At 37.0% G+C, this 23,023-nt stretch overlaps 1 protein-coding gene across 1 annotated transcript in view; it reads right to left on the bottom strand.

Annotated features, from left to right (window-relative positions):
- Rhea (rhea) overlaps nucleotides 1-23,023 on the bottom strand; it is a 133,247-nt gene that overhangs the window by 87,537 nt on the left and 22,687 nt on the right. The window contains exon 2 of the mRNA XM_064042082.1: nucleotides 13,460-13,593. The gene's annotated coding sequence lies outside the window, so the exon portion shown is untranslated. The remainder of the gene's footprint in view (nucleotides 1-13,459; nucleotides 13,594-23,023) is intronic.

The following is a 23,023-nucleotide window of genomic DNA, read 5'->3' as shown; positions in this document are numbered from 1 at the left end:
CGAGAGGTTGAATTAATGCTATGTTTATTTACAGCCAGTTTCTTCATCAAAAGTAAAAGCCAAAATAATGTCATAAAGTAAAAGTAACGGCCAAATTCGTTTTTTCAAGGCTAAAGTAACAGCAAAACTAATGGATAAAACGAATTTGACCGTTACATACATGAATATGTACATATTCAGGATTTAAAGCCACAACGCGGACTTATGAAACATCAGAAAAATCTTATTACAAGTAACTCAACAGCGGTTAAGGCGGACTTCCTAACGGTTATATGACCACATCAAATAAAGTGAATCTCAGCAATGCCGTATATTAATCATTTACTATTCCATTCATAGCCCCTCAAATCAATCTCTCATACATATACCCATCACTACTTAATTCATCATTAAAATAATACTACACTACGTTGCCAAATTATCAAAAAACTCCGATACTCCGAAACTTTCACATCAGCGACAGTAGCGTCTCGCCATGGCACACCATGGGGATATTTTGGTCGCTACACCATCACCTGTGGCGGTAAACATAGACGAGTATTTATAGATAGGGAACGGAATAGATAAAGCAGAAGATTTACTTCGTATGGAGCGTGTAGTAGCGTTTGAATCTGTCAGACATTAAATTCGTTTTTTTTTAAGGGTTTTTTTAAGCACCCTATTTAATAAAGTATATAATTCTCCTGAATGTTCTTCTTACTCTCTTCTTTGTTGGTAGTTGTCGACAGTTGAAATCAGAAAAAAATGCAAGAGATGACTTACATTGCATATGTATATACGAATAAGAACCAGACGCATACAGGTAAATAACAAATCAAGATATGCCGGCGCTGCGGGATTATTCGAAAGAGTTATCGTGACCCTGGTACATAAAGGGCTTAAGAAGGAACATGACGGGTTATAGGACTCCAAAAATTACACAAGAAAAAAGCCCTAAAACTGTCAAGAGATTCGCAGGAAGCTGTAAGACTGCACATCGTGCAACTGGGCGCAAGAAACGCAACAAACTATGTATGAACAATATTCCTCGCCCCCATAAAGTGATTGAAGCGAAAAGCTAAGGGCGTGCCGTTCGCGCCCAATTTGACTAAATTTACTGCTGTTTGCAGCTTTGTGTGATCTTGGAGGATCGGGATTTTGAGAATTTCGTGGTCTTTGATTTTACTAGCTAGCCTGTCTTTAAGATGTTTAATTTTGACCTAACGCACATTTTTAAAGATCTACTTTTAAGTTTATCGTGGTATGAGGAGTGCTCGAAAGGGTTTCTTAAGTTGTAGACTTAAAACTCTGGAATCTTCTAGTATTATTTAAACTTAGAAGTTGTCAAAATGTAACGGATGATATTACTGCAAATTCTAACCTCGATGGAAACAAAGTATGAGCTTTAATAGAAGTTGCTAAAGTAGATGACGAATCCTTGTATATTTACTGTTGCAAGTGTGCAATAAGAATAATAATAACGAACCCGACAGAATATGATGATAAGATCGTTAAAAACTTAAAAGCCTACAAGACACTGTTTTATATGTTAGTTCACCTACTGACTTATTTATATCTTCAGTGTAAGCCACGTCAATCCCAGCGTCCATAAACACAGATTTCGTAATGCCTGTTCGACACGACGAATCTCTGTCGAGACGACAAACTATATCTTATTTACTACGAAAGTAAACTTGTTGTAAAACTTTTAATTTCAATAGAAAGCATACATTTTCCATGCCAACAAGACAGAATATTTTATTTACCATCCTATATTGTATGTACCTGCATTCTAAGCAAATACAGACCTATTCTATTCTACATATTCTGTACATGGCAGTGCACCTCTTACCATTGGCTTCTAATTCCCTTGTAAATAACCGAGATCATTCATTAAGAGATGAATTAACAACATTAATAAATAAGAGTATATGCACATACATATTATTAAAATCCTAATGGTGAGATACCACCAAAATGATAGGTACATGTGTGCACACAATAATGTTAGAAATATTCGCACACGCAATTTGTTACTATTCGCAACCGCGAAAACCAGGATACTACAGGATACATTTGTGTGCATCGCATAGAGACTTATAATACAGTTCTAAAAACTATAAATAGTAGAACTACTCTTCCTTATGAGACATTTGATATGAAGGTGGCTTAATAAAAAGTTTTCTTTCAAGATATGATTTATTGCATCTGACAGATCTGATCCTCAGTCATTTAAAATTTAATGAAAAAACTAACGATGCGTTTCATGGTGATTTGTAAAATTAATGAGGCTAGGATTACAAAGTCCCAAAATGTGATGTTCTTTATATTTAGACATACTAAGGCCGTAGTTTATTTGTGTGTTCGCCATAAGTTTGGCATCCTTTCTTTCTTTAATTACATTATCAATAGTTGTTATAATTACTGCATATTTTTAACGTATTTAGTGATCATCATCGGTACCTTAGACCCTGTTTCAGATATCCAGTGGACACCATTTCACCACAAATATCCACTGGATATCGTCCACTGGACGATATTTGATACTGGATATTTTGTTTTCATTAAATTCAAAATTATTTGACTAAATGTTGCTGTATTCCTACAAAAGATAGGCGTTATTATATGTATATCAACGAATATAGTAGGCAACAAAGGCAACAGCGCAACTCGTTCACTAATAGAAGATCCACTTTGAACCCGTTCCGTTTATTAGCCTCAAACCAATATTTATGAGTTCATCTATTTCTGTAACTCATAATGTATGGGAGAGTCGGTATTTAACTAACGCTATGCGGGCGTGAAGATAACAGTACAACTGATAGTTTTAAAAAGACGGTAATTAAAATCAAGGATACACTGTTTGTTTGTATCAATAAAAAACAATATCAAAACCATTCACAAGCTTTGATGACAATCAAGTTATGATCTAACTATTGAATAACACCTAACATATGAATATAAGATATTTAAAACTGAAATTACCAAAAGATCTTACTTCCAACAAGATCCAATCACAATTCCGAGCCCCCATCAAAAATATACGACGTATTAATGACACAAACGTGACTAATACGAAACAACTAACCAATAAACTTAAGATCCGTAAAAAGCACTAAAACCGAATTAATATCTAGATCTATAAACTCATACTTAATAGAATAAGGACCCCTCAACTGAGATGTAATAAAAACGGACGCTATGGCATTTCTCTCAATCTGGAGCGACAGACAAAATTAGACCTTATATCTGCAGCTTAAGGCCCTCGGAACTGGGCTTGGGATATTACCAAATTCACATGGACTCATTAAAAAGCCCATAGTCATAACGAGTGGGTTATTGCATACAGTTTTGCATAAAAAGGCATCGAAACGGCCCCCAGTACTCGTAGCAAACCACCCTGTTGGAATTTTAATAGTTCAATATAAGTTTTTCTGCATTCGTTTATGTGGACGACTTTATTGTTTTATTGCAGGATTTGAGTCGTGAAAATTTTTGAAGTGACATCACTGTTATTTGCAAGTAAGGCACATAGATCTTCAACAGATAAGGGAGTGGTGCTGATCAAATTAGCGAGTTAATTGACAAAAGCCAGACATTCATCAACAAATTATTTACTGAGAGAAAAGGGGTGCGCTAATAAGACTTATCTTCAAGTAGATTAACTTTAAGATCAATAACAAATTCGTCTATTTGTGAATTAGAGTGCAATGTAGTAATCATAATTATATCGTATTTACTTAGATCAACTTCTTTAAACTCTTAGTGCTAAGCTAAGTTTATAAGCTAGCATCGGAACTCTTAAATCTTGTTATATCTTTATCATTATCCCGGACAAATACAGTAGCTATAAATGCAAATAACAGCAATCTATACTTCATTATTTAAAAAACATGATAAAAGAAAAACAAACTAAGGGTGAATCCTTATCAAAATATTCATAGCGCAAGTCCGAACACATTGTTACCGCATCAATGCATTCGGTACACCGTCATCGGAAGCCGAATGACAGTCCAATTAAAGCGAATTGTTTTGATGATCAAAGTCATTATAACGAACACATCAAAACTGTATGACGTGATAATGTGCTTGTTGATGACAACAATGATGTAAGCTGAGCAGGTAGGTTTGTGTAAATAAACAAAAATTACGTCATTATGAGGAAATACAATTTAAAGGCACAATATTTGATTATATTGATCTCAGACAACATATGGACAACAAGAGGTCAATTAAAATTACGTATTGCACACGCTATCGTCAATGAATTGATGGCGTAGTCAAAACTGTACGCACCTAGTGGCAGCGACGCTTGACGAATGCATGACGACAATGCAAAAATTAATAAATATCGCGTTTCTTACATTGGCTCCTAAAACATTTACTTAACTCCAGTTTTCAGTATCAGTTGTTATAGCAGCAACAATAACACATCATCTGTGAAAATGTCACCTGTCACTATCACCATTCATGATATAAAGCCTGGTAACAGACAGCGAATTTCATCAACAGAACAGGGTCCCATTTTCCTTTCGGGTACGGAAAAACAAGACACCAAAGCAAAGGTCGATAAGCGAGACCTGTCCCACATTTCTAACCCAAAAGCGACGCCAAAATAATTGACTACTACCCTACAATACGTTGCAAAGTCAGTCAAGCTTGAAACTTCAGCGGCGACGGAGCGTCGAGGCCTGTTGCTTGGCAACCAACTTGTCGCTGCTAAAGGATCAATTGAAAAGTCGATTGGAGTGATTTTAGCTGAATGGGTGGCTACAAAGTTATTTTTCTTATTGATTAGGTTGTTTGTTTGATTTTTGGTATTTTTGGACTTTGTCTTGGCGATGATTTACTGTAGACGATCCTGTTCCTGTTATATCATAGACGGAAGTTGCTGTCCCCTAATAGGGTCCACAATTGTACTTGGCTGTAAGCCTATTGTAACACCTTGACAAACTTGTGGAATGCAAATTAATGATGTAAATATGAAGTAATTTGTGTGTTATAGTATCATCATCATAAAGATTTTTAATTTGAAGTTATAAAAGATGATATTAGCTTAAAGACCAGTGGAGCAATTATTGTTTAACTTGTCACGATCGACCTCTACTTTAATTTATGATGTTAATTTATTCCGTCTAATCGGTCCTCGTGGTCTTGATTGAGAAACGAGCAGTTAGAAGTGACCATCAATTATAACATTAGTAAGTTATGTTAAGGCTCTTCTACATAGTAGCGTTATTATCGATGATAAAACCGGATATTTTGATACCATTATGGCAATGGAGTTAGAAACTGCAATGATAATAACGCCATTTTTCTCGCTCGAAAAAATAAATATTCAAAGATGTCATAGATGAAACAATCTCAATTAAAAGTTATTGCCATATCTGTCTACAAAGTTAGAAATTGCAATGATAATAACGACAATTTTCTCGTAAGAACAATTTCAAAGTCAACAATGAAAAACTCTACGTAAGAAAGCACAGAAAGGTTAACAGGATCATAGAATTAACTTTAGAAACAAATCATCATCCATCCTCCGAGCCTTTTTCCCAACTATGTTGGGTTAGGTCAGTCTAACCGGATGTATCCAAGTACCAGTGGTTTAACTTTAGAAACAAATCTTTATTTATAAAAATGAAATCCGCTTTCCGTTGTCACGACATAACATGAAAACGGCTTGACCGATTTGGCTGAATATTAGAGGGGAGGTAACTTAGACCCGGGAGAAGGTTTTAGATAGTTTTTGTCACCATCCGGCTACGGGATGCAGGTGAAACCGCGGGCGAAAGCTAGTCATGAATGAAAAACAAGCCAGACAACTTATTAATTTAACCAACAAAACAGTTACAGACACTGCAACGAAACAAGACACAAGCACTAACGTGACACAAAGGGAGTGTCTCAATCGGTATGCAATTTTGTCAGCGATGTCATGATGTCAAAGATGTCATCGATGAAAAAGTTTTCATTAGAAGACACAAAAAGGTTAACAATATCAAAGTATCAACTATAGAAAAAACACATCAAAGAAAACTTATTCATGTAACTAACAAAACAGTTACAGACACTGCAACCAAACAAGACACAAGTAACAAAGACACAACTAAAGTGACACAAAGGGAGTGTCAGCATACGTCAGACACCATAGTGTCGCACAATGGAAATATCGACACTATTATGGTGTAAGGTTACCGGGTGACGTGACGTCAGACTCTTTTTGTATGAAAGACAATGGATGTATCAGTTAATCCAAAGCAGAGGGTTGGAAAAGGATTTTCTTTGGAAAATTTTAGGGGTAACTTAGAATTTGGTTTTGTATCAGCTTTCGTGTCTCTTGATAATTAATTGAACATTGATAGAAATACGTGTAACGATTACGAAAACTCTGATACTCAACTGTATCTGGTTAGACTGGATGCCGACAACATAGTTGGGAAAGGCTAGGCAGATAATGAATGAAAGAATTACGTATTATGTAGTCGAAAACCAAATTATGATTCTTGATTTACGATTAATTGATTCATTATTGAAATCAAGATCCTATTGACTAATCAGCAATATCCATGTTCAAATATCAAACTAATTTCCAATATCATTCCAAACAGACCACAATCCAATCAGAATATAACAAAGAAACTAATCAAGACTACAATAAAACCTCGATGTAAAAATTAAACCATCCATATAACTAAAAGGTAATATCCATAAAACTACAGTACATAATGTACTTGAACAAAATCTATAATCTGAAGAAATCCTGACAAACAACTAGTACGCATGCGCCAACCCCCCACCATTGGGGTGGGATCGATAGACTCAGGCGCCGACGTGTCTGGCGCCGGGATGCTGTTGTCTCTCTCACTCTTGGAGACAATGTATGGGGTGAAATGAAATGGAAGATTACTATATACATATATTATGGGAATAAGACGGGCGTGGTTTATAAGATTAGGTAAGAAGGTGATTCGAATATTCTGGAAAATCACACGTTTTCGTGTAAATAAGATTCTAAACAGTATTCTGCTAATCATAATATAGATGAAACCTGTATCAACATTAATAACAAAGAAATGACGAATACACACGCAACGAGTCAAATAATAAATAATTACCATACTCATTATGATACCGCAACGACTGCTGCATATAATACCGACGTTATTGATACATAAGCAATAGAAGCAGTAACTAAAAATAATCTTTCTAAAACCACTATACTTGTTAGAAGTACTAAAGCGACCAGAAATACCCCTCTTACAAAAGATCCTCTTACATCTGCTGAGTAGAGTTATGCTCTACTCAGCAGATGGAAAGAAATCTTACTCAGCAAAGCCAAAACCACAATTACCAACAATTACATAACCAGTTCCACTAATGTTGACAACACCTACAGCTAATGAATCAGCAGCCGCTATAATTAGTAATGATTACGTTAAAACAAAACATAAATAGTCTGAAGATCAAACAGAAATATCCCGAGACAAGATAAAAACGTCCATAGATATCTGCCAACGCACTTCCTGTCACAACGGGAAGTCGTCATGGGAAATCCGATAGCTGTTTTTCTATTAGTGAATTAGGGGTATAGAGTGGACGGATGTAGGGGAGTCTCAGTGATTTTAATACATTCAGGGGGTGATTGGTCAAATTGTTTGTTAGATGGGATGATTGAAGACAATGGAATATCAAGAAGGGAGGTTGCTGAATTAATTTCGTTCCCAGATTAAGAATTAGGCAATGACTTGATGTTAACGACTTTATTGTAAAAGAATGATGGTTCAAATGTTCCAAAACTAAACTCTCTAGAAGTGTTGGTTCAAATGTTCCAAAACGAATTTCTTTAGAAGTGGTTAAAAAAAGTTGAAGTAAATTAGAATATGAGAAAGATCCTAATAAGGATAGATTCAAGTAAGACTAAATACTATCTAAACTTGCAATTGAAACAGGACTTTTCTCTTGCTAGTTAAGACACATTATAAGAAACTCAATAGAAATTGATAAATCGAAAAACATTACAGTTATAAATCACATTATCAATATTAAAACACAAAATCAAGTAACCTGTACAAATAAAGACAACGAGAACACAATACAAATAGCAAAACTTAACCTACAAAGACCGCCCTTTAAATGATCCCTGATAATCCTTAAACAAGTCAGTCTAATTCCCATTCATCTATCAGCCCCTTAATCAATGAAGGTACGATGGTAGACAACCAATCAACTCTGCGGGAGCTGACTGCCCGCGGAGACAAAATTGACTCTAACGATGTTTGCAAAGAACTAATGAATGACGATACTATTACTGCTCACATGAAAACCGTCTGATTAAAGAATTATGCTGATAAAGAACCACGTCATTTTAAAGCAATTGATAATCAGAAACGTGAACTCGAAGATAGAGATTACGAAGATAACATTGAAATAAATAGACTTGTTAGTAAAAATGTTATCTATAACGTAACAAAGATTACACGGTTAATACTAACTATAGAAAAATTGGATAACAAATACAAAATGCATCGAACACAAGCAGATAAGGAAAAAGCAGATAAGATATCTACGACAGTTTACAAAGTCAAGAACGTTATTGTGACAGTTGTGGAATCTATGAATGGGAAAAGCTTTCATTCATCGAGCGAATAACACTAAGAAATGGAGCAAGTTTTTTCCGATATCAGAACGCTGCGTAAGACAGGAAAACGTGTAGGAGTTAGATAGAAATAAAAAGGTGCAACGAGAAAATATTCTTGTAGTTTCAAAGAAACTGAATGCTGAATAAATGCGGGTTAAGCAAACAGATGCAGATTGTGAAGCGTAAATTTTAATAAACGTCCAAATAAACGAAGGAGATGGTATCTAATTGGGAGGCATACAAATGTAACTGATCGGTGGGAACCTTGAAGAGAGCTAACGAGATATAATCACAGAGGATGCAAGCGTTAATTGTACGAGTTCGAAGGGAACCGATATGGTGTAATGTGTGGTTTCTATGAATAAATACGAATCATCGAGATTTAACTATAGGATCAAACGTTAGCAACCTGTAATTGGGCATCATAGCGGACCTTTAGATCTTTTTCAGTTAAGATGGGATATTTTAGCGATACATTTTATATGCAATCTGGAGAAATGGTTTTATGAAATAACTTAGCCCACTGACCACCACTGACTTAGTACCAGACTACACGATATACACAGAACCTGCGCTGCTTAATTCTGTATGATAGCTCTTTATACAAGAGGTAAAACCAAAGGTTACAGGGAACAAAACCCCAAAGACACAGACAATTACTAATAAAGTGGCTGAATAGCAACAAACCCAGCATTAACTAGAACATCAAATAGAAACCAATTGGATAAACATTAACAAAGGACCACACAACACAATCAATAAAACATATTACGAACATGCTAGCAACAGGAAATCTGTGAAATGAATTCAAAAGGCAAACAATAGGTTTTGACGAAACAACGGCCAGCGGCGAGTTCCGACCACCTGAAACTGAAAACTAAAAGTTTGAACACGTGGCCGCGTACAAGTGGTGCTTACCTCGGACGGGAGCGGCGTACCATCTCGACGTCTCGTTCCCACTTTAGAGAAATACTTTTCCTTCTCGCTCTCTCACACCCCGCTCGCTTGTGTATTGTTAAGCTTGGATTTAGAAGATGAAAGACTGGAGAATTGATTTCAATGGAGTTCGGAGAGTAAAGGGAGACTGAGTTGAATTGTGCTAAGTCGGGGCCGAGAATGACTCCCTGCGGTGCACCTAACACTTGAGAAGTGTTGTGCAGTTCTGCAATGTCGTGGCCGGGGGTGAGAGAGCGGGACCTCCGCCTCCGCGGACGGTCCACGGAGGAATGTTCCGCGACCCCGGCATCGCGCCAGGATCTCGCGCTTGCCACTATCAACGTTCTCCGAAGCTCATGAGGGGTTGACCCGCGCACGCGCCCTGCGAATCTCCCGTCCTTTACGCACCCGCGCACAGCGCAGAGATGGGGGAACGAACTTTAGGGATGATATTCGGAGGGTGAAAAGACGATGAAAGATGGAAATGCATCTCGGACTCCGCTCGGATTTCCGGAGCTCGTGATTTTGTTTATTGATTCGTATCGGGGCGAAGACTTCTATGGGATGCTTTTTGGGGACGCCAAAGTTATTAATCCCCTTATCATGTCACTATAAGATTTAGTGCTCTTGTAGTTACTAATAAAACTTTTTACTGGCCATTAATATCTCCCTCGATGATGGACGCAATTCATGGACAGCTCAATTGTACAATAAGTATTATAAAGAGGGTTGATTTAACAATGCACCTGTGGCCACTTTGTTCAACAAAAGGCTGGTGATTGACGGAAAACTTAAAAAAACTCCTTCCATGCAAATTTCACCCTTATTTCTCGACACAGAAGAATTTAAATGAGTTTTAGACGAAGAGCAGTTAGTGGGTATTGATGTAACCCCAAAGGGTGTTGTCATAGAGGACAATTATGAATATTTACGTAGCGAAGTGCAGTGTGCGGTGGTACAGAAGTAATAGGTAGCGACGTGAAGGGTTGGAGACGTGGCAACCGTTGTTCAAGACGCCGTTGATGTTGCAAATTGAGATATTGATGTGATTATAGATACTGTTTGTATCAATCGTAATTGTGTTACTTATGCAGCGAAAGGTATAGTTATTAACATGATTAATGTAAGAGATATAATAAATAATGATTATTTGCATTTTTAAACTACCTACTCAATCTTTGCAGAAAATACAAATGGTTTTAATTGCAGGCAAGTTTAAGTCTTTGCCGTTACAATTAGCAAAAATGTTATCCTTATACGGTCAGCCATTCGTGTTCCGTATGGAAAAGATTTCAACGACATTCGGGCGCCAACCAACGCTAGATATAGAAAGATCGAAAATTCCTAGATTTTCTAAAGAGAATATTCAACGAAGTTAGCTGTATAATCAATCAGAGATTAAAATGACGTCATTCCTCCATCATTTGGGTATTATAAATAAATCAATCTATTTCTTCTTATTCGTAATACACAATTAACGGGAAAGCGTATTTTTACTGGTTACTTTGGTTACGGGCAAAATTTACTTAGTTTTTCTTAGAACTGTTACATGGGAATTTTCCTACATGACTTTATTTGTCTGTATATTATTTTGCCACCCACCTACAATATATACTTTGTCTATTTTTAAGACATAATCTAATTTATTTTCTATTCTTAGGTTTTTCTTTGTTGTTATATTTTTGTCATCATATGCGTCATCTATGCACACAACTGTGCTTACTTGTAAAAATATTTCTGTCATATCATCTATTTGTGAGCATTTATTAATTACTAGCTGTGGTGGCTGCCGTGGCTTTACTTGCATCCCGAATAAACTTTTTTCCTGCACCCGGATAAAAAACAGTATGTAAGTTATTCTGATGTAACTCAGTAAAACGTAGATAGATCTGGATTTGTTAACTCGTCACTTTGATTTGTTCTGTATAAATTCTGGTTCTTCCAACCTAATACACAGACATGTGTTGCTGGGGAGTTTGTTGCGCCACTTCTTCTTCCCAGCAAAAACACATAGGAAGTGGTGAAGAGCGGGCGTTTTGGGGGCTGTATTTTGTTTTTGGTGTTCGAAAAGTGATGATTATCAGCCTAATTTTAATAAACGTAAAAACGTTTATTCAATTGATGGGACACAACAAAATCGTCATCTGCATCATCTTTAACACTCCTTTCAAATATAACCCTTCCATCATCATATTTATCATTGCCCACACATTTAGGTTTATTTTCCTTCACGCAAGCCATTATTAGAGTAAATATTTTGACATCAGTTGTATCACACGGAACAATTATGATTTCTGAGTTGCGTGTGAGGTGTCAAGCGATGCCGGGTGAGGTAACAAGTGTTTGACTTGATGATTATATTGGTGCTTGAGAAAAGGGGGTAAGTTCCTCTATAGTTGTGGTTATTATAGCTATTGAAGGGTTGAGAGAGATTGGTGATGAATTGGCTATGAATATTGGTAAGGCTGATTATTGTAATGGAATTGAAATATTACTAATAGGTAAGTGTTTTCTCAATACATAGAGAGGAGAATGAGAGCAAGACTCGATTTTCAAATAAGGGCTCATGAATCCTCGTAACGTGAGTGGGTCTGCCTATACTGTTACAATAACAACAGATCTTAAATTAATATGAAACAAATTATCTAGTGCTAGATTCTGCCACCGGCTTCAACCGTGTCCCGTGAGAACTACTCCGCACACCTGGTACTTGAGCGGTTTCGATAGATGGGTTATAATGTCACTGAAATATTTTTTTTATTGGATGAGTAGTACCTAAGGATACAACCTTCAAACAAACACTATTCAGCTTAATATTAGTATAGATTTTTTTTAAGCATACAAAATTAAGATAAAGTGGCGAACACTGTACCACCCCCTACATTTTTCGAAAATGTTTTTTCTCCAGTATTTTGTTTGTGTAAATCCGTCGATATTTTCAGCGAATGTCCAGCACTTAGATTGACGTGGCACCCGCTGGGTTGCATAGAAAATACATTTGGGTTTAAATTGAGGGTCTGTCTTTTACATGAATATGGACGGCTTGCACGTTTTTTGTTATTGGAAAATATTCTCAACAGTTTTGCCTACACTACTTGGGTCTTGCCTACAGTAATTTTATAAAGAGGAATCAGTTTTCCGAAACTATGGAACCGATTTGAAAAATTCTTTCATAGCATAGGGAACTACACTATACCCGAGTGACGGTAGGCTATATTTTATACGGGTGCATAAAGTAGTTTCCACGATACGCGGGTGAAAACGCAGAAAACATGTAGAGAAGTTTTAAAAACTGAAAATGCAATGTAAAAAAGTATGCGTCCAGTAAATTATGTATCTCAATTTACCATTAAGTAATTCACTTAAAATTTTCGAGCCCATATTCTCCAATGCTTACTTGATTACCGTCATTAACCTCTTAATCTTTAAATTGGTTTATTGCCAATTTCCTTTTCACTCACCATTAACGGACATTATCGTGGTTCTTTTTTGGATTTTTTGCAGTCATTTCTGCCTCACCTTTTATTGTTTATTCATCCTTACATGTTAATATTATATGTGTCATTTCATGAAAAACCTTATGGACTTTGGCGCTTAAGTCATTTGGAGATACAAATTCTACAATCTTGCTTAGACTAAAAAACATAATGTCGTAAGTGCCAACACCCATAAGGTACCTTTTACCGCGAACTGACACATATGGTTGTATATGTTTGTTTGTAAAGGCTCCGAAATTACTGAACCGGATTTAAAAAATTGTTCACTGTTGGGAAACTACATTCTTTCAGAATAACATAGGCTATACTTTATCCCAAGCAGTAGTTCCAAAAGGACGCGAGCGAAACTGACGGCTACGCTAAACTAATATTAGTAGGTATATAATAGTATAGATAAAAGAATACTCACCAATGATTCGCAGTATATCGTCTTCGTATCGTTCGCAGCTAAACGTAACTATTTATAAAATAGGCACTTAGTCGATTATAAGGCACTCGTTTTGGCGTGTTTCTAAACTCTTCTTTACATTGCAGTCTGTTTACCTGAGGAAGGTAGAAATACACATCATTAGTATTAATCATTAGATCATTATTTATGATACGAACAAGCAGGGATTGTTCAAGTATGATGCTTCCAATGAAAGAAACGGGAATTCTTACATCTTGTCATCATTATGATAATTTGTAAGACTCAACATCAACTCATGAATAAATGCAGATCAACTTTAAAAAACATTAAAAAGACGAAGATCATGTCAGAATGAGAAGCAGACACTTAACTTGATCCAACTGCAGTTTATTAATCAGAGAAGACCAAAACTATTAAGAAGAAGCGACACCTTAAAACTTACAAATTGAAATCAAAAGTTTCAAATGAGACCAAGAAAGAAGTAACATAACAAGCCAAGAAATCAAAAACAAAGTACCAACAATCCTATAAAAAGCGATATAAACTAGAAACCTAACAATGGCCATCATCATAAAGCTATTCAAATCATAAATATTACGACAACATAAACGAGGGTAGATAAATAACAACAAGTCCTAATAAACAATAGTTTGGCAAGGCTGGTTCCAGTCATTGACATTAGTTTAGTTGCTAAGAGCTTGTTGGCAAGCGAGGTATAAGTAATACATTTTATTTCTAGGCTTGTGGTAAAGTTTTCCATAATGTTACACCATGGATAGCTATGTAAAATCTTCATGTGAAGGAATTAATGGCTTATGGTGGTTGTATCATGGTCCAAATTGCTGTAACTTATATATCACAGGATAATCTTCAATCGAAGCAATACAAGATACTACTCCAATTTTATTTTCCAAGATATCAATTCATCTATTAGATCTAAATAGTTTTCCCTTCGAAAGATAACACCCCACCCCAATACAATAAATTAAAAACACGACACGAAAACTACATCAAATTTATCTCCTAAAATTTTGGATCAATCGAAAAAAATAACATTGCAAGCAATAAATTTAAACAAATCAAAATGGTATAAAAACAGTTTTCCCCTAGCGAAGTTGTTCGGTAACGGCGTCCCACGTTGGGCGCCAAAAGTCTGTGGGGGGACAGAGAAGGGGGGGATAAAGTATGTCTGTCTTTGTCTTGGCGCCAGTCGGTCCGGCGCCGTCTACCAGCCGTCTGCCGACTCCGTGGAGCCTCTTACATAACCTGAGCCCGGCCGCAGCCCGGGAATTCGTCCTTTGACTTGCGAAAATTTCTGCACACATTATGGAGATATTTGGCATTAAATATAAGAGGAGATAAGACTGAAATATGATACAATTTGTTTTTCGCTGGTTGAACCAGTTGATAAGCTGTTTGGTTTATGTAATTCTTCGGGTTTTGGCAATCTAGGCAACGAGCCTTAAGAGGACGCTACAAACTTTTCGTCGGCCTATAGATTGTTTGGGCTCATAAATCACTATAAAGATGAATGGTAGTACACACATTATTAATATCAGGCATTTGGCCGGTATCAGACCTAGTGAAAATTTTGATTGAAGAAAGAAAATAAATTTAATTGCGCAATAAAAGATGCATACACACACTTAAAATTAGACATATACAGAAATTATAATAGAAGCGGAAAATATGCGTCAAAACTGACAACCATCAAATATTGGTCGACTGATCTAAAGGAGACCACAGATCTTCAGATGTTTTAATGGCACAACCATCATGAGTGATAGGAGCAAAGTCCAACCTAGTCTTACCATTTTTCCTAGCATTTACAGCAAACCTAACAAGAAAGCACATACAAATATACCCCTTTTAATATGGAACAAAGCAAGTGACACAAACAGGTGAGTGAGATACAGCGGTATTGAGGACAACGGCAGTAGGCGGTAAATGGGTCAATCATGACATAAGCACATTAGTACCAGTTATTACTATGTATTAGGTATATGTGGATTTGTTTGTTTGTAGAAAAGGGTTTAGCACTTTAGCTGGTGAAGAATGAAGAGTTTAAGGTGCTAATTATAATTAAATTGTAAAAGACAGCTGTGTTGCTGGGAAGTTTTTTTCTTTCCAGCCATAACACTAGGAAGTGATGAAAGGGGCGTTTTTGGGATTCTCTCATTTTTGTAATTTTGACGTTAAAAAATGTTGAACTAATTAGCCTACTTTAATAAACGATTTTGACTTTGACTTTAATGATGGTACAATTTTTGGTTTAAGACCAATTGCAGAAAAAAGGCCAAGTAAGTTCTGAAAGAATGGAGTGGAGGACAGGCGGTAGGTGGTAAATAGGTCAATCATGACATTAAGCACATTAGTATATGACGTGTGATGTGGATTTGTTTGTAAAGGATCTAGCTGGTAAAGAATTAAACGTGTTAGGTGAAGGTGCCTATTATTGTATCACCTTAAAAAAGTTTCCATCTTGGCAAATTTTGGGAGTTGTAAAATCAATTTGGGTTGGTCTCGTAAACTTAGAAAACGTTTTAGTTTTTCTAACCTACTTGTTTTGTTTACTATTTGGACTGCCACCGTACCGTGCTGCGAAATGTTTTTTTTTTGCAGCATGACAGGGTTTTTTAAAGATTTTCATTGTCGTCCTGAATATACATCAGGACTCATGTATAAGTATTACTACAAACTCTCTGTATGAGTCTGTCACTACAAAGGGCCCCGTGCACATAAAAATATAACGTGCGTGTACATTTACACACACTGAAACATAACCGACCAGCTTCCGTGAGATAAAGCGCTAAAATTCTATGAAAAATTCAATCAAAACAAAAACAGATACAATTACATCCAATCAGAGCGTCGCTAAACCACATGTGTTCAACGCTTTGACACGTGTCACTGGCGGCTTGTTGCGTGCGCGCACGTGCTATCGCAGGGATCACAAACATAGGGGGATAAGGGGATAAGACAACAAAGCCTCAGTTGATTTAGTCAGCTACTACGTCCTTGGAAAATCAAGGTCACTTTGTCATACACCTGGATAAAAAGTAGCCTTGTCCCGGATAAAATGAAGCCTTGTGATTTGGCCTTCGTCTCCTCTAGCAAAGTGATACATATTTTTTTTTAGTTTTAGTTGACTCTACAACTCTACTCTCAACATGTATTCAGTTTTAAGCCAATAAATCTATCACTACAAATTTATAGTAACCTAATGCGATACATAAGACAATTAATCAAAAGGACAGAAAATTTTGGAAAAAGAGTCAGAAATAAGTAGCGAAAATAATTCGTGTTTTAACATTTTAAAAGTCATAAAGTTCTTAGTTTAATTGAACCAGTAATCACAAATTCAAAATCCTCCTTAACTAACGAAACTCCAAAAACTAAACCTAATTTGAACCAGCAAACAAAATGTATGTTGTTGCACACATTTGTATCGTCATGTAGTGGTAAGTGGCGACGCGTGCGCCGATGCGCGGGCGCAGCGGCACGTGCCAACAATCGCGCTACTGTTTGTTGTGTTGTTAACCGCATGGAGATATACACTGAGATAGGAGGGCTGATAGATAGTGGAAGAGGTATTTTAATTAAATTGTACTAACGGTGGTTATTAAATTATTACAATGGCGGTTGTGAAGTTAATCAAATTAGGTTAATATGTTTTGAAAATAAGAGTAGGAATATTTATGAATGATGATGATGTCTGGCCCGATGGAATATTACGTTGATAGCTCGTGGACACTTCACAGTGTCTGTCTTAATTTCCTTACGCCAAGACTTACCTATATTACGAAAGTTTCTACAAATATAACAAGCCATATCGAATGGGCGTTTACTTGTAAAGCTCTCTCGCTTATTTAGATAATTTTACGCGTCCGAATGCTGCCATATTAGCGAAATGGCGAGAGGAAAAGCTAGTATTGAATGTGGAAGCGACCAAAGAGTACAGAAGTTTAACTCACGAATGCAGATGAGTCATACTATACCCTATCCACGGAGCAATTTCAAGATGGCGGTATAACCCGACCGATGACAAAACGTCACATTTTTGTGTAAAATGTTCGCAGTATCTGTGATTTTGTCATCGGTCGGGTTATACCGCCATCTTGAAAAAGTGTCATTCTTTGTTTACCTTTTAGCTCTTGCTTCCGTGGATAGAGTATAGTGTGTACTAATGTATAATCATCGGTAAGGATATTGAGCCCTGACCTTCACCTGCGTAGAAGTGATTTATTGGTTTATTGCCTTAAGTGTACAGTGCGCAAAGCTATCCCCCCCACTCTTCCGCCGAGAGCTCATCATCCGTGCCGGTAACTCAGGAGCGCTCTGTAGTGATCACGCGCTTTTGGTAAGATAAAACATACTACGATATAAACGTGAAAGCTACCAATAACTGAGCAACAAAAATCTACATATACATAATCAGTAGCAACAATTATATCTTTATGAATGAACATAGTAAAACATGTCAGATTCCAGTCTGCCCACGGCCGCTCAGTCAGAGCTATACTCCAGTTTGTGGGCGGTGCGCAAATGACAGCGTGGTATAATGAATAGTAGGTATGCTATGTGGGCAGATTACGTATTTTTAGTAGTTGCTGACGGGCCGTTTTACTTGTATCTTGGGTTATATCTAAGTCCAAAGGTTTTAGTGTTTTATAGGTACCATCTGTTTCTTGCACTCCCGCCCCGTGGGAACAACTCGGACTATCCAAATAAGAAATAAAGTAGTAGTAGAAGTCAAGCTTTCCTCGATAAATGGGCTATCTAACACCGTAAGATTCATCCCGGTCGTGTTGTTCCTTAGAACAGCTCATTCAAAAAAACCAACACTTCAGCTTTATAATATAAAAATATAGTCTCAACCTTTGTATGTTTATAATACGACTTCAATAATACGTCGATTTGGTGACTTCTCAAAAAAGTGTGGGCTCACTCTAAAACTATGACATACCTATCTGACAACATCATACGTATGAAGCAACAACCATATACAGCACACTAAATCATCATCATCTGCCGAGCCTTTTCCAAACCATAATTGGGGTCAGCTTAAAGTCTAACTAGATGCCGCTTAGTACAGTCAACTTCAGGTCAGTGGTAACAGTTTTATAGGAAAATCGTACTTATTACTAATGAGTTACGGTGCATGACAGTTACCACTGATGTGCAGTTTACTGTACCAGTGTTTACAGCATACTAAATAATATGCTGCAAAAAAAGGACACCGCTATCCAAAAATATCTCCATCTCGTCTCCTAATTAAGATAAGACTTTCAGTTTCACAAGAAACATAATAAACATGGCATAAAGCCATTGCTTTAGAGTTTATCAACCTGAAGGCGACATAGTAACCCACTTCCGAAGTCATATCTCATGCTGCAGTGCTTCTGAAAATAGATCGGGTTTTGTAGCCAGCGAGCCGGTCCAATTTGTTTTATGGATTGCTCTGTAGTATTAAAATATGATATTTTGTTTGAAGCGCCCGATTTCTGAATTTTCAACTTCGTAAGATTAGTGGTAAAAGCGAATGAAAATATCCTAATTTAGATTGTCAAGATAGACGAAGTTTTTGGTTAATCAGCAGTAATCCTTCAGTGCCCTAGTCGAATTTACTCGCAAATAATAAGCCCTGACTAAAAGGAAAATAGGTTCAGACTTCTACCGAAACGTTGTAGTCAGAGCATTTTTCCTATTTTGAAAGATATGTTTTTTTACAAAAGTTTTACTGTCCTTTTATGACGGAAACCAGTATTCACTGTTGTTATTCTACAAGACAATAGTTCTTCTGTCAAATTAGTGGTCATCCAAATTCCGCAACACCTTCATATAGCCTAAAGAACCTACTAGGCTCACTAATAGGTCAGACTTCCGGCCAGTAGGCGTACAGCCTACGCGCTGCAAAGGTCGCAGGGCCTGCTCTCGGAGAAAGTTGTCCCAGTGGGCTCAAGACTTAATACCTTCGTTTTTAATCGTCCCCTCTCGAAAGTGGGCTAGCCTGTCGCAATTTGGTGAATATTAATTCGGGTTTTTTCACTTTATTGGATTTTCTTGCGTTTAATGAAGTTTTTGGTGTTATTTGGAAACTAAGTCATTGTTTAAATTGATTGGTAGCTTGGTCAGGGTTAGTCTTAAAAAATCTTGAGGAATAGCAAAAACACCAACTATCTGTGATTGAAACCGAAACATTGTTGCTAGAAACTAAAGACCTTTTTTAACGATGGCAAAAATCATCAAATGACCCCTCCCGCTGTGGGTTAGCAGCGGTGAGAGGGTGTCAGACTTTTACTGACTAAAAATTTCCTTCGTAGGCCTTTTATGTACCAGGGCCGCGGTAACTCTTTCGGACAATCCCGCAGCAACGAGAAACGAAAGCCCTGACGTCACTCTTAAAAATCTGATATTGAGAAGTCTACATGCTAACTCACAGGCACTCTTATGCAATAATGCGTTCTCAAGAATAATATCCCTTTTATCATTAGTACAGAACTGAAAACGAACTTGAAATGACATCATCACACCACAACATATTTATATTACTTAACAAGTTGCCTGTTATTTAAAATGTAACTTAGTGGACGTGGTCAGATGTCACGTTTACCAAAGATCTAGAGGTGTATTTCGTAATTTAGAGGAAACCCCTACTACAATACAATTTGTTGTACCTAAACCATGACGTAAATACGGCCGAGGTAAATCGTAACTATCTGTTGGGTGCATTACTGGCACATAGGCGACCGTTATATTAGATAGGTATTTATGTAGTACAGCAAGCAAATCAACCCCAATTGTCAGAAGAACAGATCTGGATATGTTTCATACGAATAGGTGTTTCTATTCCATTATACATATACCTTTAATATAGTTTGTCTAGCATCAATTTATACATCATCATCTGCCTCATGTGCCTAGCCTTTTCCCAATTATATTGTGGTCGGCTTCCTACCTAACCGCATGCATCTGTCTTCCTCAACCCAGTTGCCCGGGCAACCCTACGCCCCTGGATAAGACTGGCTGTCAGACTTAATACATCATGATCTTTTACACATCTCAATTTCAACAACCATGCGTTCCCCACTATTCCAATTTTGGTCACAACTTGCTCACACGCAGTCGTTACGCCATCGCCACTTACAACAGTAACCATACATACATACATACTACATTGTTTGTGTTCACATGTATCTTGCTGTATGTATGTACTCGCGTTTTCACGAACAATTACCTCGCAGTTGAGTCTATTAGACTGGTGATCATAATCATAATCTTTCTTGCATTAAAGGTTGGTTTCATTAAAAAAGTCAAGTTATTTAAGAATGGGCCGTTTCTGGGTTACATGCGATTGTAAAATTAGACGTACTAGCCGAACACACCAGCGGTTTCTCCCGTGTCCCGTGGGAAATACTGCCCTTACCGGGATAAAATATAGCCTATGTTACTCGGGAAGAGTGTAGCTTTCCAACAGTGAAATAGTTTTTCAAATTGGAGCCTTTAAGGTACAAAAAAAACAAAAAAACAATGTTTCCTCTTCATTTCTTGGTATAGATTAGTCCAAAAATGACCTCAAGTACTGCGAAGATTTGCTCCAATGCTAAAATTTCGATCAAAAATAACCATATTAGTATAGAAGTGAATAAAAATGGCGGGTCTAAAGGCGATGTCGTAAGCGCTTGCGCAAGCGATGTCAATGTCGTTACGGAGAACGGCGCCTGTTTGTGAGAACTTTATAGGGGGTTTTATTAATTCTATCGATCTTCAAATATAACTGAAGAGATTCCAAATTACCAAATCTTCTATATATTTGACTGATACAATTGTTTATGTAGATGACTAAAGGTAGTAAAAGTGTAAGAGTACCATTTTATGCTCCTTTTTGTTCACTATGAATATGACAAGCGCAAGTATGAAAGGTTTCCAGCCAATAGTTTGATCAGATTTATTAATCTAATCGGTATGGAGATGAATGATATTACGTGCAATAGATCACAAAAATGCGGTACCCGTCTGGCACTACACCGACTAAAAACTTTAATTGGATCTCCTTCAAAATAAACTGTCAGACAAACAACGACCAACTGTTTAGTCTGAGATCTCCAAAGAGATGCCAAACCCATATTTGTGATCAAAAAGTATCTTTATGAGGAATCCCTATCCTCTCCATTAAGAGGAAAGCCTACCTCACTTCACACCACAGTTAAGAGGTAAATAAATGACATATACAAATCCACGATTCTATCATTGCATGACATCACATCTTTATGAATGGACGTGACGTGTCATGATCAGTTCGAGGAAAACTGGTCGAAGTGTGATACGATTGTATGTTACGGTTCATTTGGTAAATATCATACTTCTGCTCTTGGTAGTAAGGTCAAGTTAAAAGAATGTAGATGAATTAAGGACCGCTTCTTTGGGAAGTCAGTTATAAGTAAGATGTATTCAATTATGTTCCTCCACAAAACCTCACTGCAGGGCACAGACCTCTTCTCATACAAAGAATGAGAGTTAATCACCACGCTCACTTGCATAAGGTTAGAGATTCCAGGCTTTAGATCCATAGGTTTTCCCAAGATATATCTTTCGCTTTTACTCCATCTATTACTACATCTTGTACATACCAGTAACTTAGAAAGTACACATAACTTTAGTTACATTACTGTCGGACCTCCGTGCTTGAGGGGCAGTTGGGCAAAGGACTAAATGGTACCCATACACTGGGAATTCAGTACATACAAACATATACATACAGTTGTTGTTGACCTCAGCTTTAAGAGATGATGCACAGTTTTCTGAGCCTAATCATAAGAAAAACAAACTTAAACCACAGAACAACAGCACAACAATACCATAACACATTTTCCTACATTATAGACGTCCAGTCATCCCGTCTGTTTGTTTGTGACAACAAGCGTTACAATCATACCGTTCAAATGAATCGACTGTGGGTCAATGTCATTTATACATACATATATTAGTACGAGTTAAATTCGCTCGATGAGGAAAATAACAGTAGGTGTTACGTGCTGAAATTAGGGAAACATATTTGTGGCAAAAGAGCCTGGCTCATCATCATCCTCATCCTCCGAGCCTTTTTCCCAACTATGTTGGGGTCGGCCTCCAGTCTAACCGGGTGTAGCTGAGTACCAGTGCTTTACAAGGAAGCGAATGCCCTATCAGACTCTAATACTAAATTTAAAGGCATGCCTACACACCAGCTTTACTAGTTATGGCTACACGCGTCCCGAAGGAGCCACTTCCCGCTCATAGATAAGCGATAAAATAACTATATTAATGTCATGTTTCATAAAAATGCATCCTTACATACACCTCACTATATACTCTACATACCAACTCTAGCAATTATAAGAATTCGCGTTTAAAATATTAGTAGGATAGTCAATTAATGAATTAAAAAGAATGAAGATAATTAGGTCACAATTTATCACTGTTCTAAATAACTAGCTTTCCTCATCCCGATTCCGAGAAATATGGCACAACGCAGCTTGAATCACACCTCGTTTTAATATAAAGATGACGTATGAAAAATATTCC

The sequence above is a fragment of the Helicoverpa armigera genome, chromosome 27, assembly GCF_030705265.1.
Source record: "Helicoverpa armigera isolate CAAS_96S chromosome 27, ASM3070526v1, whole genome shotgun sequence".
In the NCBI taxonomy this organism is placed as follows: domain Eukaryota; kingdom Metazoa; phylum Arthropoda; class Insecta; order Lepidoptera; family Noctuidae; genus Helicoverpa; species Helicoverpa armigera.
This window is presented reverse-complemented; position numbering and strand designations above follow the sequence as displayed.